Genomic DNA, 15,145 nt, shown 5'->3' with positions numbered 1-15,145 from the left:
GCTACAGAGCGCTATGCCAGCGCCTAGATGATAGTCCATGGGGCCAAGCCTATAGAGTTGCGCCGACCGGAAAGTGCACGGAAAAACCGAGAGAGATCATTGCACATCTTTTCCCGCAGCATGGTCCGACGAAATGGTCACTTACCCCGTACGACGCGGATGCCCACGACATCGAGCCAGTAACGAATGAGGAACTTCTGGCTATCGCTAAGAAACTTGCGGTGAAGTTGGTACTACTACCGAAACCTGGGAAACTCCTAGAGCATACATCATTATACAGATCCATTTGTCTGCTGGACACCCTTGGTAAGCTACTGAAGAGGATAATATTTACTAGACTTATTATCAACACAGTTGGCGAAAGTGGTCTGTCGGTTTTCGGAAAGGGAGATCTAGGGTGGATGCCATCCGAACGGTGACAATATAAAAAGAAGCGGACAGATGTTCGCCACTGTGCCATTGCGACAATCGGCATTAAGAATGCCTTCAACAATGCCAGCTGGGAAGCGATTGCCAAAGCGCTTCACATGATGCGTATTCCCAATACACTCTGCAGGATAATAGGAAGCTTCTTCGAAAATCGAGTCCTGACGAACGATACCGAAACTGGGTTACGACTTTCTGCCCTAACAGCGGGTGTTCCACAGTGTTCCATACTCGGACCTGGGCTTTGGAATGTCATGTGGTGTCAACGCTGAAACTACCACCAGGCGTGCAGATAGTCGGATTTGATGACGATATCGTGCTCATGATCACCGGCGAAACAATCGAGGAGGTAGAAGACCTTGCAACGGTGTCCGCAGAAAGGGTTGGCATCTGAATGGAGGGAGTTAAGCTTGAAATAGCTCACCATTAAACCGAAGTTCTGCTCGTGACCAATAAAAGAGTTGTGCCGCACATGGAGATTACTGTTGGAGGGCACACGACATCTTCGAAACAGCAGCTGAAATACCTTGTATTAATGGTCGACAGTCGCTTAAGTTTTGGTGCACATAACTAATACTGTTGTGAAAGTGCATCGAAAGTCATCGATTCATTGGCCTGGATTATGCCGAACTGCCATGGCCAAAAGCGTTGTAAGAGACGTCTCCTTGCGAGCGTAGCACTGTCGAAATTACGATACGGAGGAGCGGCGCGATAGAGGTAGAACGCAACAGAACCAAATTACGGAGCCCACATCGACTGACAGCCATGCGAGTTTCCTGTGCATACAGGACCGTATCAGCAGATGCAGCTTTTGTCATCGCGGGCACGATTCCCATCGACAGAACTTTGGCGGAGGATATGGAGTGTTACAAAGCAAGATCTGTTATAGGAGTGCGTGAAGTTCAACAAGCAGCGTCAATGCTCAAGTGGCAGGAGCGATGGGACGCATCGAACAACGCAAGATGGACGCATAGGCTAATTCCGCGGCTTTCACACTAGATTAATCGGATGTATGGAGAGGTCAACTTCTACCTGACGCAGTTCCTTTCGAGTCATGGGTGCTTTAAGCAATACCTTCATCGGTTTAAGCTTATCAGCTCGCCTTACTGTCCGGAATGCGTATATACGGAGGAAACGGCAGAAAATGATCGCTCTCTTTGTCTGCCCCAGGTTCATTCCAAGGTGTCAACAACTTCAAAATTTGAACGCTGAAAATATTGTGATTGAAATGTGTCGCGACGAAGTTAAAATGTTTGGAGTTGGGGAGTAAATTTGCTAATATTTCTACAAAAATTCCTCTGGAATATCGTTCTGAATTGTCTATTTAATGAAATTTGACATATGCTTTATCAATAATTTGAAATTACAGATTGGTTTTCATAAACAATCAACAATGAATATTGGCGTCAAAATAGCGTGAGTTCTTATAATTTCGTAATCGAAAATCTTATTTTTTTTTAAATCTGCTCCAATGAAATTCACCGTGCAATTCATTGGTCCCCGGCTGCTGACGGCTAAGCAACGGAGAAAAAACTGTCCACCAACAACCAACATGTGTTGCTCCGAATCGGATGATGGCTCGACAAATGCTCTCCGACAGCCATCAGAAGGTATTAATCTGAACGATGAAAAGGGAAAACGTTTTTGACAAACGTGCTAGAGATTTGCCATGTCCGGTCGATGTTTTTCCATCGTTCGGTTGCTTCTTCGTGCGGGAAAGAATCAGCCAACTTTTCGGACACATCAAGAGAGACACAGAGCGACAGGATCGCCAGTTGTTATGTTCCGTATCACTTGCTGAATGTGTTGGTGGAGATGTGGACCTCAAGTGTGTGTGTGTGTGTGTATGTGTTTGGGCGGTTGGCAAGTTGCCGTATTGTGATGGGTGACATTTATTTAATTCTCCCTCGTCAACAGTGATAACAGCCGGATACGAATCCATACTGTCTGGAGATACTAGAAGAGGCGACTTAGTAGATAAATGTTCCACCATATTCGATACTGTCCTTTCAAAGCACGACTCGTCTATCTTTTGTAGGTGGTCTATGCTTTGGAAATTGAAATATGAAAAACACGGCTTGACATGAGACAGGAACCCAATTTTTGATAGTTTCCCCCTTACATATGGCATTCTTCGTAAATTGCTGCCCAATTTTTATAATTGTGATTCTTTCATCAACATTATTTTGGTTATTTGAGGTTCATCAAATTGAGGTTCAAATGCGAGTGCGTGTTCGTATGCATATGTTTGAATTTTTAAAAAATAAAGAAATTTTTTCCGAACTGCTAAGTTCTTCGAAACAAAAGAGGTCGTCGTATAGTTTTTGAAGTTTTTATCGAATTATAGTTCATTTTATTAATTTTTGTAAGTTTGAACAGATACCATACATTACAGTGCTTAGAAAAAAATTTCAATAAATTAAAATATCGATTTCCCAATATGTTACAATCGACTTATCTTCATCAAATAGGCGACATTCTTGTTTACATGAATCAATGAAATGTGAAGACCTGTCTTGATTTATCCAGCCTCTTTATGAATCGCTTGAGGGATCAGTCCTTTTTTCTTTCGTAATGACCAAAAGATGTTCCTTTGATAGAAGAACACGAAAAATAAAGGATCAATACTTAATTCAACCATCAAAATATTATCCCAAACATTCAAGTTTGCCTACCGGAAGCGGATGCATGGCGCATACCAACTAATGTTGTATGTATGATGGAAATAAACATAGAAGCCTCCGTGCCATTTATCCTTTCTTTTTCTGGATTTATCAAAATTGGTTTGATTAGGGTAACGAATTTATTTTCGACTTCGAGGAAAGTTGATGGAAATATTCCAACTTTCATTCGTGGTATAAGTAAAAGTTAACTTCATGATCTGGTGCATGTTTTTTAGAAACGATAAAACCATTTATGTTGTTGGTTCATTGAAAGTGATCATTCAAGGTCGCAAGATATTAAAGATTTATTTTATTTTCGGGTTGATAGTTCAAATGTACTGAGTAAATGAATGCATTTTTTTTTAATTTAAAAAAAAACTCGTGTGAAATTGAAAATTTACAACCATATACAATGTCTAAATGGCTGATTACTAATAGCATTTTCCTAAATTCAGTGATTGTTGAAAGTATCTTTCACAAAATTCAATACAGATTTAGTTGTTTGTGATTTCGGTATCCTGATGATTGCAAGTGGCTCCAGAGAGCTATTAGTGCGAATTCGACATAACTATAAGATAAGTGCAAAAAACCACCTTTCTGGATTTTAAGGAAACGTCGGACTACAATTTTCGATTGTTTTGGTTAAGACTTTTTATTCAAATATTTTTTTCAGGGGTTTCACGTCACTTCAGGTAATTTCCGGTTAAACTCAAAACAGAGGTCACTGCCCAAAAGTCACAACCTTAGGCACATTTAAGTAATGTTTTTTTCCATTGATATTGACTTTTTTGATTGTTATAAATGTTTCCAAAAATACTTTTGAAATGATAAAGATATTTCCAAAGCTAGAAACATCAATAAAGAAAACGAAATCCAATTTAATCTACCCAAAATCGATTCAGTACTTAGTTTCGCATATAGCTAATCAAATTTCGATAGAATCATTTCGATGGCGGAAATGTTGCCTCAAATTAAAACCCCACTCGAAGTAAACAAGCTGTATGGTTAAGATGTTTGCGAACGATGCTTCATGAAGAAATAGTAGGTTCTGTTGAACCAAATATAACATAGGAGAAGGGCGGTGTGATAAGATTCAAAATAAGTTAAAAGTTTGAAACATAAAAATAACATACTTAAAATCTTCAAAGGTCGAAGAGCTTTGACTGATTACCTATGATGTAAAAAATTTAACCATTCTTAAACTTTGTGTGTACGGCGCCTAGAAAAGCATAGAGAGCTGGAACTGGAACAAACAAAGCTGATAACCTCGTTATCAATTTCGATATCTCAACTAATTGAAAGTGCTTGAAGCGATGGCAGTCTGGCTGGCATGGATTTTCCCGATTTCCCTTCTGTACGAAACATTCTCGAAACTCTTGCGCCAGGAACATCGTTCACAATGAGGTACCTACATACCAATATTCCATTATTCGGTCTCGAGAGGAGCTTATGTTAGATTACTTCGCCAGAAACCGATAATAAAGCGATGGATCACTTGTTTGGTTCAACATATTCGTGCTCATATGTACCAAGCTTCTACATCCTTATTGGTTCCGGCAAAAGTTATATCGATTCCTGAGGAAACACACAAGAAAACCAAACCCATCCACAAATCAATACCTACCGAAAAACTTTATCTAGGAATATGGGTAAGATTTTCTTGTAGAGAGATGTTTTGGATTATTTATAGGTTCACTAGGCAGAGCAAACATGGATGGCAGAAAGTAATCTGCCATACAGTTGGGGTTTTTGATTTTCACGGTTATGAAAGTACCCTAGAAAATTTGGTAGGTTTTTTTTTATTGAAAGTATAATTGGGTGAAATCACAATCACCGGAGAAATATACGATTCGGAAAGGAAAAGTCCAATAATTGATCGAAATAACAATATTTTTTTAAATTTTGATTATAACCTATGTAAATTTTGAAAATTTTGTCAATAATTTCAATGTCGTCGTTTTTACATTTTTGTCAATTCAGTTAAGTTTTAAATTTTGTCAAAAATTGAAATTTCAAACATTGAAATTGTAAAACAATACTACAATAGTTGACAAAATAGGCAAAACCGATAAAAAATCGATAAATTCACAGAATTGACAAATAAGATAAAAAATACAAAATAAATATAAATGCAAATGACAAAAATGACAAAAATGACCAAAATGACCAAAATGACCAAAATGACAAAAATGACAAAAATGACAAAAATGACAAAAATGACAAAAATGACAAAAATGACAAAAATGACAAAAATAACAAAAATGACAAAAATGACAAAAATAACAAAAATGACAAAAATGACAAAAATAACAAAAATGACAAAAATGACAAAAATGACAAAAATAACAAAAATGACAAAAATGACAAAAATGACAAAAATGACAAAAATGACAAAAATGACAAAAATGACAAAAATGACAAAAATGACAAAAATGACAAAAATGACAAAAATGACAAAAATGACAAAAATGACAAAAATGACAAAAATGACAAAAATGACAAAAATGACAAAAATGACAAAAATGACAAAAATGACAAAAATGACAAAAATGACAAAAATGACAAAAATGACAAAAATGACAAAAATGACAAAAATGACAAAAATGACAAAAATGACAAAAATGACAAAAATGACAAAAATGACAAAAATGACAAAAATGACAAAAATGACAAAAATGACAAAAATGACAAAAATGACAAAAATGACAAAAATGACAAAAATGACAAAAATGACAAAAATGACAAAAATGACAAAAATGACAAAAATGACAAAAATGACAAAAATGACAAAAATGACAAAAATGACAAAAATGACAAAAATGACAAAAATGACAAAAATGACAAAAATGACAAAAATGACAAAAATGACAAAAATGACAAAAATGACAAAAATGACAAAAATGACAAAAATGACAAAAATGACAAAAATGACAAAAATGACAAAAATGACAAAAATGACAAAAATGACAAAAATGACAAAAATGACAAAAATGACAAAAATGACAAAAATGACAAAAATGACAAAAATGACAAAAATGACAAAAATGACAAAAATGACAAAAATGACAAAAATGACAAAAATGACAAAAATGACAAAAATGACAAAAATGACAAAAATGACAAAAATGACAAAAATGACAAAAATGACAAAAATGATAAAAATGACAAAAATGACAAAAATGACAAAAATGACAAAAATGACAAAAATGACAAAAATGACAAAAATGACAAAAATGACAAAAATGACAAAAATGACAAAAATGACAAAAATGACAAAAATGACAAAAATGACAAAAATGACAAAAATGACAAAAATGACAAAAATGACAAAAATGACAAAAATGACAAAAATGACAAAAATGACAAAAATGACAAAAATGACAAAAATGACAAAAATGACAAAAAATGACAAAAATGACAAAAATGACAAAAATGACAAAAATGACAAAAATGACAAAAATGACAAAAATGACAAAAATTACAAAAATTACAAAAATTACAAAAAAATACAAAAATACGAAAATTACAAAATTTACAAAATTTACAAAATTTACAAAAATTACAATAATTACAAAAATGACATTGCCTAGAATATCTAGGCAAAATACTAATAATTGATTAATTTCTCTTACTATTTTTATTCATAATCATCATTAGGTTTATTACTTTATCAGTTATGAGAGATTCATTTTACTCAAAACTGACCAATTTCAAAATTCATACACGCCATATCTTCAAAACTTAAGTTAACAAAATTTGACGAATGATTTGAATTCAAGACGGCAAAATCTTTCAAAATGGGGTAAAAACAAATACATTAATAATATACACGGTCAATAATAACACCGAAAATGATGACTCAAACTTGGCGTTTGAAATTAATTTGATTTTATCTTAACTAATACATTTTTTTACTCAAAATTGTGAAAATGCCTAGAAATGTTTTAAAATCACTATTTTTCGCTAGGTTCCACCGACTAAGTTCGATCAAACGATATGACAGCCCTCTAATGCCGGCCATTAATCAAAACCGCCCAATCTATCGTTCGAAATCAATTACTGTCAGGTTTTTGGATTGACCTGTCAAGGAATGCCGCTGCCTAATCTTCTCATCATCACTTAATAATATCGCGGAGCGTGGTCCCTTTTGAGCCTAGACGGGCGGAGGTACGAAAAACTTTACCCAAATGCTCCCATCGCAAGATTTGGTTTCCAAAAGTTTCCGATGGAGTCTGTTTTTCTTCTTTGAGGGAAAACATGGGTAGTGAACCTATGTTTAATTTATTTCGATTTTTGTTTTTCGATGAATTTGAACCTTTGTTGTAGCTAACCAAGCCAAGGGTTTTAGCCATTTTAAGCGATTATTTAATATACCACGTTTCAATCAGTACATGATGCACTACCCTTAAGGTGAAATTAACTGGAGATTATTAATAATTATGCGAATCCTTTGCGCTTCGTTTGTTGTTCCTTTTTATAACACTGTTGTTTGTTTTAGTTTGCCAGGGCTTTCCCAACTTTAAACACAAAATGAGAACCAGAAGCCGGCAAAGACAAATACCCACTTTTGATTTCTCCAGCTTGTTGGTACTCGACTTCCGGCAAATTCCAACTTTTAACGAGTCCATTTTATTGGATTGTTTTTCCTCGCCCCTGACGAAACAACTTTCAGATGCCAGGTTTTTTCGAGCTCTCTCTCTTTGGGAGGGCCTTCAGCAACTATAGGTACCACCTCATCCGTAATTCGTTGACAAAGTGAGTGCAAAAAAAGTGGGGGAATTTGTGTTTGGATTGTTTTTCTTCCACTCACTTACTTCTTGATGGATACAATGTTTGGCAAACGGATTCGCCTTACCCGTAGCAATTTGTTTCCATTCGTTCCAGGATTGATTTGGGATTCTCCGAATTATAAACAAACATCGTCGTTGGTTGGCAAAACCTGAGTCACCGAATTTAAATGATTTTTTTTGGGTTTTCCGAACCCTTCGATGAAGTGATAAACCTTCGTTTTTTGTGGGACAACTTATTATCGGTAGACAGAGTAGACACACATAAAATTAGTTCAAGATTTGCGTATTTTTGACAAAACTGAAATACAAATTGAGGTTATCATTGAAATCGTTAACAACTTTCCTCAAATTTTTGAAGTCTTTGATATTTTTTTAAACTAATAAATATTGGTAGAACTTTTAAAATAAAAAAAAATACAGTCCCTCAGTGGAACCAGAAATAAAATATTTCTGTTAAAGTTACATGTTAAAAGTAAAGATTTACATGAAAGCATTAATATCTATTATATAAAATTCTCTTGTAACGGTGTTTGTAGTACTACTCCTCCGGAATGACCCAACCGATTCAAATGATATTATTTTTAGAATATTCTGTGGGCGTGCGAATCGGTTTATATCGAATAAAAACAACAAAAAGTCGCATCGATTGTCCGTTATCATTAAATTTGTAACAAATTGAATCAAATTAAAGTCATGGCCTTCAATTTTTTCGAGATTTTCTTTCTTTTGGGCGCCGGGCGGTTTGTTTTTCGTCTCCATGGTCGAGGCGTCGTGAGCAACGTCGTAGGAGGTTAGTAACTATGGCATAGCATACTGTTTAGTGGAAATATTTGGGCGCGCATTTCTCAACCAAGCATAATTTCAATGCATGTGGTGGCCATATGAAGCCTAGATGTGTTTTTTCTTCTTGATTCCTAGATGATTTGTACAGCACATAGTAATGAATGACGCCTACATTTGATCCAGATTGATATTTTACCGATCAAATCAAAACCATTTAAACGATTTGAAAAAATTAAACTTTAATTCGTGTTATTTAAAGAAGGAATTGTTGTCTGAATAATATGAATTTAGTACTGATGCATATGAAATAATGGTATGACTCTTTGCGGACATTTGAAAAAAGAAAAGTGGAAAGATTTGGATTATAATCCAATACGCTTTCGATCATGTGCAAATGTGTTTCACAGAAGTTGTATCGAGCGCCTTTAAATTTATAGAGCAACCACAAAATCCGTTGCAAATGAACAGACACATGAACTGAACAAGAGCCTGTCCTTTGAAATGGATTAGATATATAGGGTTGATGTTCATTTAAAGGGCGAATGCAAAAGGTGCAAACGTTCAACATTTACAAAAAATGTATCCATGATTTCTTAATTTATGAATGGTTAGGCCCAAATAAACAATCTGACTAAATAAACTTTACTTTTTTTAAAATTGTTCACCAAAAAACTGTTTACAGATTCCCTGTTTGTTTAAACAGAATTCAAGTACGTACTTAACATAAATGTGTGTTTTTGTTAAACATATTTTGGCTACATAGAAGAGACTTTAGATCTGATTTTTTGTTGAATTTGTTTTTGTGATTGATATTCCAGAAGAATAATTTTTTTGATAAGTTTTTATTATGACCTGAAAGTGTTAAAAATAATATTAACTCCTGTTATTTCCCACGGTTAAAAAAACAAATGGCAACGCGCCTTTAAGCCATTAAACATATACCATTTTTTCTCTAAAATAGTCAGATAGGGTATCCCGAGTGAAAAAAGAATGAACTCATGAAATCATCGTAGCCTTAAAAGCTAAGTTCTTTTTTATGTATTTAATTTGTTTAAACCTGCATTCCAATTAAATGTTATTGAATCTTGAAAATATCACATAATCTTAAATAGAATAGCAAATCATCTTCAACACTGTTTAGGAAAATTTTAAATCAGACAACAATGGTTTAAATTTGCAGGAATGTCTTTAAGGATAAAAAAGAAAATAAAAATGCTTTAATTCGGTTGAATAACAAAAAATTTAAACCTATATTCTCTTTTTATCAAAACCAAATTAAATTCCTTTGAACATTAACCCAATAAATCAAGTCTTTTTGATTTAATTTGCATTTTTGCTCGAACAAATAAATTAAGGGCGAACTTTTTTTTGACATGATTTAATGAAAATATGGATATAATTAACCACTGCTTCCAAAGGTGAGGAAAGTGAAACTGCTTGAACATGGTTTGTAAATCCAAAGCTACTCGGGAGCTAAAAGTGCTGGGCTAGGCAAAATATTGGGCAGACACTCCAAAAATTTTCCCGATATTCAAAGTTCTTCTTCCATAAAGTTTCATATGCAATGAATTTACAATAAATGAGAAAATTTTGATTTCGATTTAATCCTTAAAGTGAACTCGAGCAAAGCGGAGTAAATCAACTAAATGGTATACAATAAATAAAACTTAGATATAATCAACATATGTTATTTATGGAACAAGTTATGAAGGCTTGCCAAGTTTGATGGTAACGTTGAGTGCTGAAAAAATCGAATTTGCAACGGGAAGCTGATACCTGATACCATTTGGCAATATTCAAAGCATCCGAATCAAAGAAATGTAAATGAAAAGGATTCATGTAAGATGCATTTAAAATTAATTGGAGAGAATTTTTTAATAATTTATGAAACCCGTAGAATTGAGTTGAAATTCTTAGATTTGATTCCGATATAATTAAGCGGGACAATTCGAGCAAACGGAAAAGATGGATGGATATGTTAAAAAAAACTAGAACATGTTCAAGAAAGCGAGACGATTAACAACTCAAGATTTGATGCTTTTTTTTTAGTCAAACAGCGAAAAAAATGCAAATAGACGCAAAGTTTAACATGGTAAGACGAAGTTTACCGGGTCTGCTAGTATGTTTATAATATTTCAGTACAGGTCATAAATTAGTACCCATAACAGATCTAGTAGCTCGAATCACCATAAATAAATTGAAAACTGGCAGCCTAGGCAAGGTTTGACAGGGCTTTGCTTCCATTATCAGAAACTCTATCTGGGTATCATTCAAAACAAACAATGAAGCTTCTCGTGGAGCATTTTCATTCCACATCTGGTATTTCGCACCAGACTCTTCAGAAACTGTTGTTGGATGGCAATGTGAATAAATTGCCAAGATATGATTTTAAACTTTCAAATTAGTAATGATGTAATGAAAATCATGTTGAAACTAACGGTTTCCTCCGGAACAGCAGCAGCATGCAGCAAACTTCTGCTGCCACGGGCAGAACCGAAACATTGTTTGGTTTGGTTCCTCTTGTTATGTTCAATTCGCAATCGAGAACAATAGATCAATGATTGCTGATGACAAGTGATGATGATTAACGCGATACTAATGTTTACATCATCACACGGTTAAGCGAGACTACCAAATTGGGTTCGTGGTAACACAACAGTGATGCCAGATATTCTGGGTGAGAGTGTCAAAGTGCTCATTGAGAAATGAGTACTTTCCCGGATAGGGAATATAAGAAGTGGAAAGTGACAATTAGCTATCGCTAATTTATATGGTTGTATTCTACCGACCTCACAGACGAAACATGAATAAAGATAACTCTTTTCCACCACTGAAACCTGCGTTTTCAACAGTTTATGGGCCCAGATACGTCTGGATTGGAAATTTTCGAGTTAGTTCGAGAGGGGTACTCTGGAGTATTAAACTTGCGGTTAGCAAGTGGACCAGCCAGCAGCCAAAGGACTACCAGCCAGCGCCGAGACGACCCAACCCAAAGGGACCAGCCAGAGAACCACCAGGCAGCGAGATGTCGCCAGCGGTCGAGCCCGAGAAGTTTCGTGGATCGAGAGGGTTACTCACGATGCCGTAAAGAGTCACGCTGCGGTTAGCATGTGTGAGCTCACGTCCGACGACAGGGAGGAGTCTCTGGATCCGCAACCGTGCAGCGCGAAGGTTGGAAGGTTCACCTGGAGAAACAGGAGGAGTTGGTTGGAGCTGCTAGCCGAAGGGTTACTTTCGTGCTCTGGATGTGCGCTCCTGTAAACATGCTCGAGCACAGTTGGAAGCAATTTCTTGACCCCTTGAGGAGGTGGTTTTGGCTGTGGTTTGGCTGAGGTTATAAGCCACCAGAACCAACATAAGGTTCGATTTGTCATCGATTCTGGTGCCACTCAACACATAGTGCGAGATCAGAGCCTCTTGGTTGATGTCAAGACTCTGGAAGAGCCATATGTCATCAACACAGCTAAAACTGGCGAGTCTTTGAGAGCCTAGCGAACTGGATCAATGTATCTGAGCAGTGTAATTGTAAAGTCCATTGTTCCAATTATACTGTACAATGTACTTGTGATTCCAGAGCTCGACGGAAACCTTCTTTAGATCAGAAAGTGCACCGAGAAGGGGAAAAGGGTTTATTTTCTTGGAAAGCACGTCAAGTTTGAGTTTTCAGGGGAGGTTTTTGCCCAAGGAAAACTCCTGTATGACATACACTGCTTGGATTTGTTTTGGAGCCCTTAAATCACGCGGAAAGCCTTGCTTGGAAGTCAGCCAGCAGCCAGACTCGGGCATCTTGGCGTTGGAGCTGTGCAGCGAATGGTAAGTAACAATATGGTGGAGGTTATCTGCCATATTTCAGCCAAGGTGGAGAAACAAGCTGTCTGCAAAAGCTGTATGGCAGGTAGACAAGCAGCCAACAGTTTTCGCAATGTCGTGCTGCCTAGGTCGGGTAGACCTTGTGGGCAGCTTGTGCACTTGGACGTGTGTGGGTATATGGAGGAGCCAACGTTTGACGGATTCCGTTACTTCGTCACGTTTATTGACGACTTTACCCGCTTCATGACTGTCTATCTGCTCAAACACAAGAGCGAGGTGTTCGAGCGCTTCAAGCAGTACGAGGCTATGGCAACTGCACACTTCGGTCAGAAGTTGTGCAAGCTGCAATGCGACAACGGACATGAATACGTTAGTAACGAGTTTCAAAGACATTGTTCTGAGAAAGGAGTTCAGATGATATTCACGGTCCCGTATACTCCGCAGCAGAACGGCTTCAGCGAGCGAGCGAATCGTACACTGATGGAGAAGGCCAGAGCGATGATCTATGGTAGCAGATTGTCGAAGACGATGTGGGACGAAGCTGTTTTGTGCGCTGCGTACCTCACAAACAGATCACCAACAAGAGGTCTTGTGGTCAACAAGACTCCTTTCGAAATATGGTACGGTCGTAGGCCAAAGCTGAGTAGCCTGCGCATTTTCGGTTGTCCAGCGTACGCACAGATTCCCAAGGAAAAGTGGCAGACGCTTGATTCGAAATCGAAGCGTCTGGTATTCGTGGGTTACGCGAATAACGGATATCGGCTTTGTAATAGTTCGAGCCGATTCATCGAGATTCACCACAACGTAGTTTTCGATGAAACCTGCGTTCTAGAGCCAGTGCGTGGCGGTGCTACGCCAGAGAAAGGCATTGAGAAGCCTATCGAAGACCCACCAGGAGCCATCACATTTGAGCGGATAGCCAATGTGTATGAGCCAGAACAACAACCCACATCCGAGCAGCCAGTCGATGTGCAAGTACCCGAAAACACATTTGAGCGGTCAGCCGATGTGCCAAAAACAGAAAACACGGCGAGAGCGACTACCAGAGCAGCGTGGAATTCCCGAACGATGACGATGATGACCAAGATTCCGTCACCCATGAACCGGCCCTGAGACGTAGTCAGCGAACAAGAGGAACTACACAGCGCTACGTGGCTAACGTAGCTGCTGTTGTTGATGAGAAGCTACCTCAGAACATCGCGAAGCTGAAGCGCCGGGACGACTGGAATTCCTGGAAGGTCGCCATCGACGAGGAGATGACTGCCCTGAAGGGGAACAAGACTTGGAAAGCGGTAAGCTTGTCTCCGGGTCACAGGAAACCCATCCTGTTCAAGTGGGTGTTCACCGTGATGGACGATGGTCGCTACAAGGCTCGATTGGTCGCGAAAGGATGTTCCCACAGACCAGGATTGGACTACTGGAAAACCTATGTACCGGTAGCCAAGATGGAGAGCACTCGGACCGTCTTGGCGTTGGCGAACGAATACGACATGGTCGTTCATCAAATGGACGTCAAAACTGCATTCCTGAATGGAAATTTAGAAGAGGTTATCTTCATGCAGTTGCCAAACGATAACGGCCAAACGAGGGAGGCTGCGGGGATAAGACTAGACCTTCTTCGTAGTCGAACTCGTAGGGGGAAGAGTACTTACGCCGCGAAATACTCTCGGGTAGGGTGACTTCACGTCGTCGGCGGGTGAGTCATCTGAGTCGGTGTAGGATGAATTCTTCGCCGGGAATCATCCGAGTAGTTTTTCGTAAAGCCCCGGACGTGTGCTGTGACAGGCGCGTGTCCAGGATAAGCTGCTCTCGACCGGCACACGGACGGGCAAAGAGGAGAGGGCCTCGAGCCAAGCCAGGCGGAGCCAAGATCTCAAGTCGTTAGAGGAGAGGTCATTGGTCTCTTGCAGTGGTCTCGAACAGAGGCAGAGCGCACGTTTTTCGTGGGAACCAAGCTAGTCTCGAGTTGCTAGTAAAGGCCGGATCTCAAGTCGTTACAGGAGAGGTCCTTAGTCTTGAATCGTAACAAGAGGCAGGGTATATATGCTGGAGTTTGACTCGAACTGGAGTTTGCCGATGAGCGCTTAAGCGCGGACTTGGTCTCCCATCTCGGGTATAGCCTTCGTTGCAGGTCTGGATGAGAATTATGGCCAGAGGCCCCAGGTGGACTTTATGGCGTAGGGGTACTTAGTATCATGAGTCGTCCAATTGCACCCATGGACCCAGGGTAGCATACTGGGGGGAATCGGTCGCTCGCCGTGCCATGGAATGCAATCCGTAAAAAGGATTTACCACCTGGGTGATCAACTAATAAAAAAACGATGACGTCGGCAAATCGAAGGTCGTTTGATTACAGAAAAGCCTGTACGGCTTGAAGCAAGCGGGTCGTGCTTGGAATCAGTGATTCGACGACGAGATGGTTTCAAACCGTTGAAGAGCGACTGCTGCGTTTACCGATCCCTTAAGCAAGGACTCACTCTCATCCTGTACGTGGATGACATCCTGATTTCCGGAAAAGACGTTTCAGAGGTTATCGAGTTTATCGAGACGTTTCAGAGGACCGAGCTTGGAAGGCTATTCCAGATGAAGGATCTCCAGGAAAGCCAAGATTTTCTTGGGAATGACCATCAAGCGAGACTTTCCGAATAGCGTCATCAAGATTTCGCAATCAGG

At 38.4% G+C, this 15,145-nt stretch overlaps 1 protein-coding gene across 3 annotated transcripts in view; it reads right to left on the bottom strand.

Moving 5' to 3' along the window:
• LOC129740259 (dopamine receptor 1) overlaps window positions 1–15,145 on the bottom strand; it is a 708,993-nt gene that overhangs the window by 242,041 nt on the left and 451,807 nt on the right. The gene's annotated exons all lie outside the window — the stretch shown is intronic.

The sequence above is a fragment of the Uranotaenia lowii genome, chromosome 1 (genome assembly GCF_029784155.1).
Source record: "Uranotaenia lowii strain MFRU-FL chromosome 1, ASM2978415v1, whole genome shotgun sequence".
NCBI classification, from domain to species: domain Eukaryota; kingdom Metazoa; phylum Arthropoda; class Insecta; order Diptera; family Culicidae; genus Uranotaenia; species Uranotaenia lowii.
This window is presented reverse-complemented; position numbering and strand designations above follow the sequence as displayed.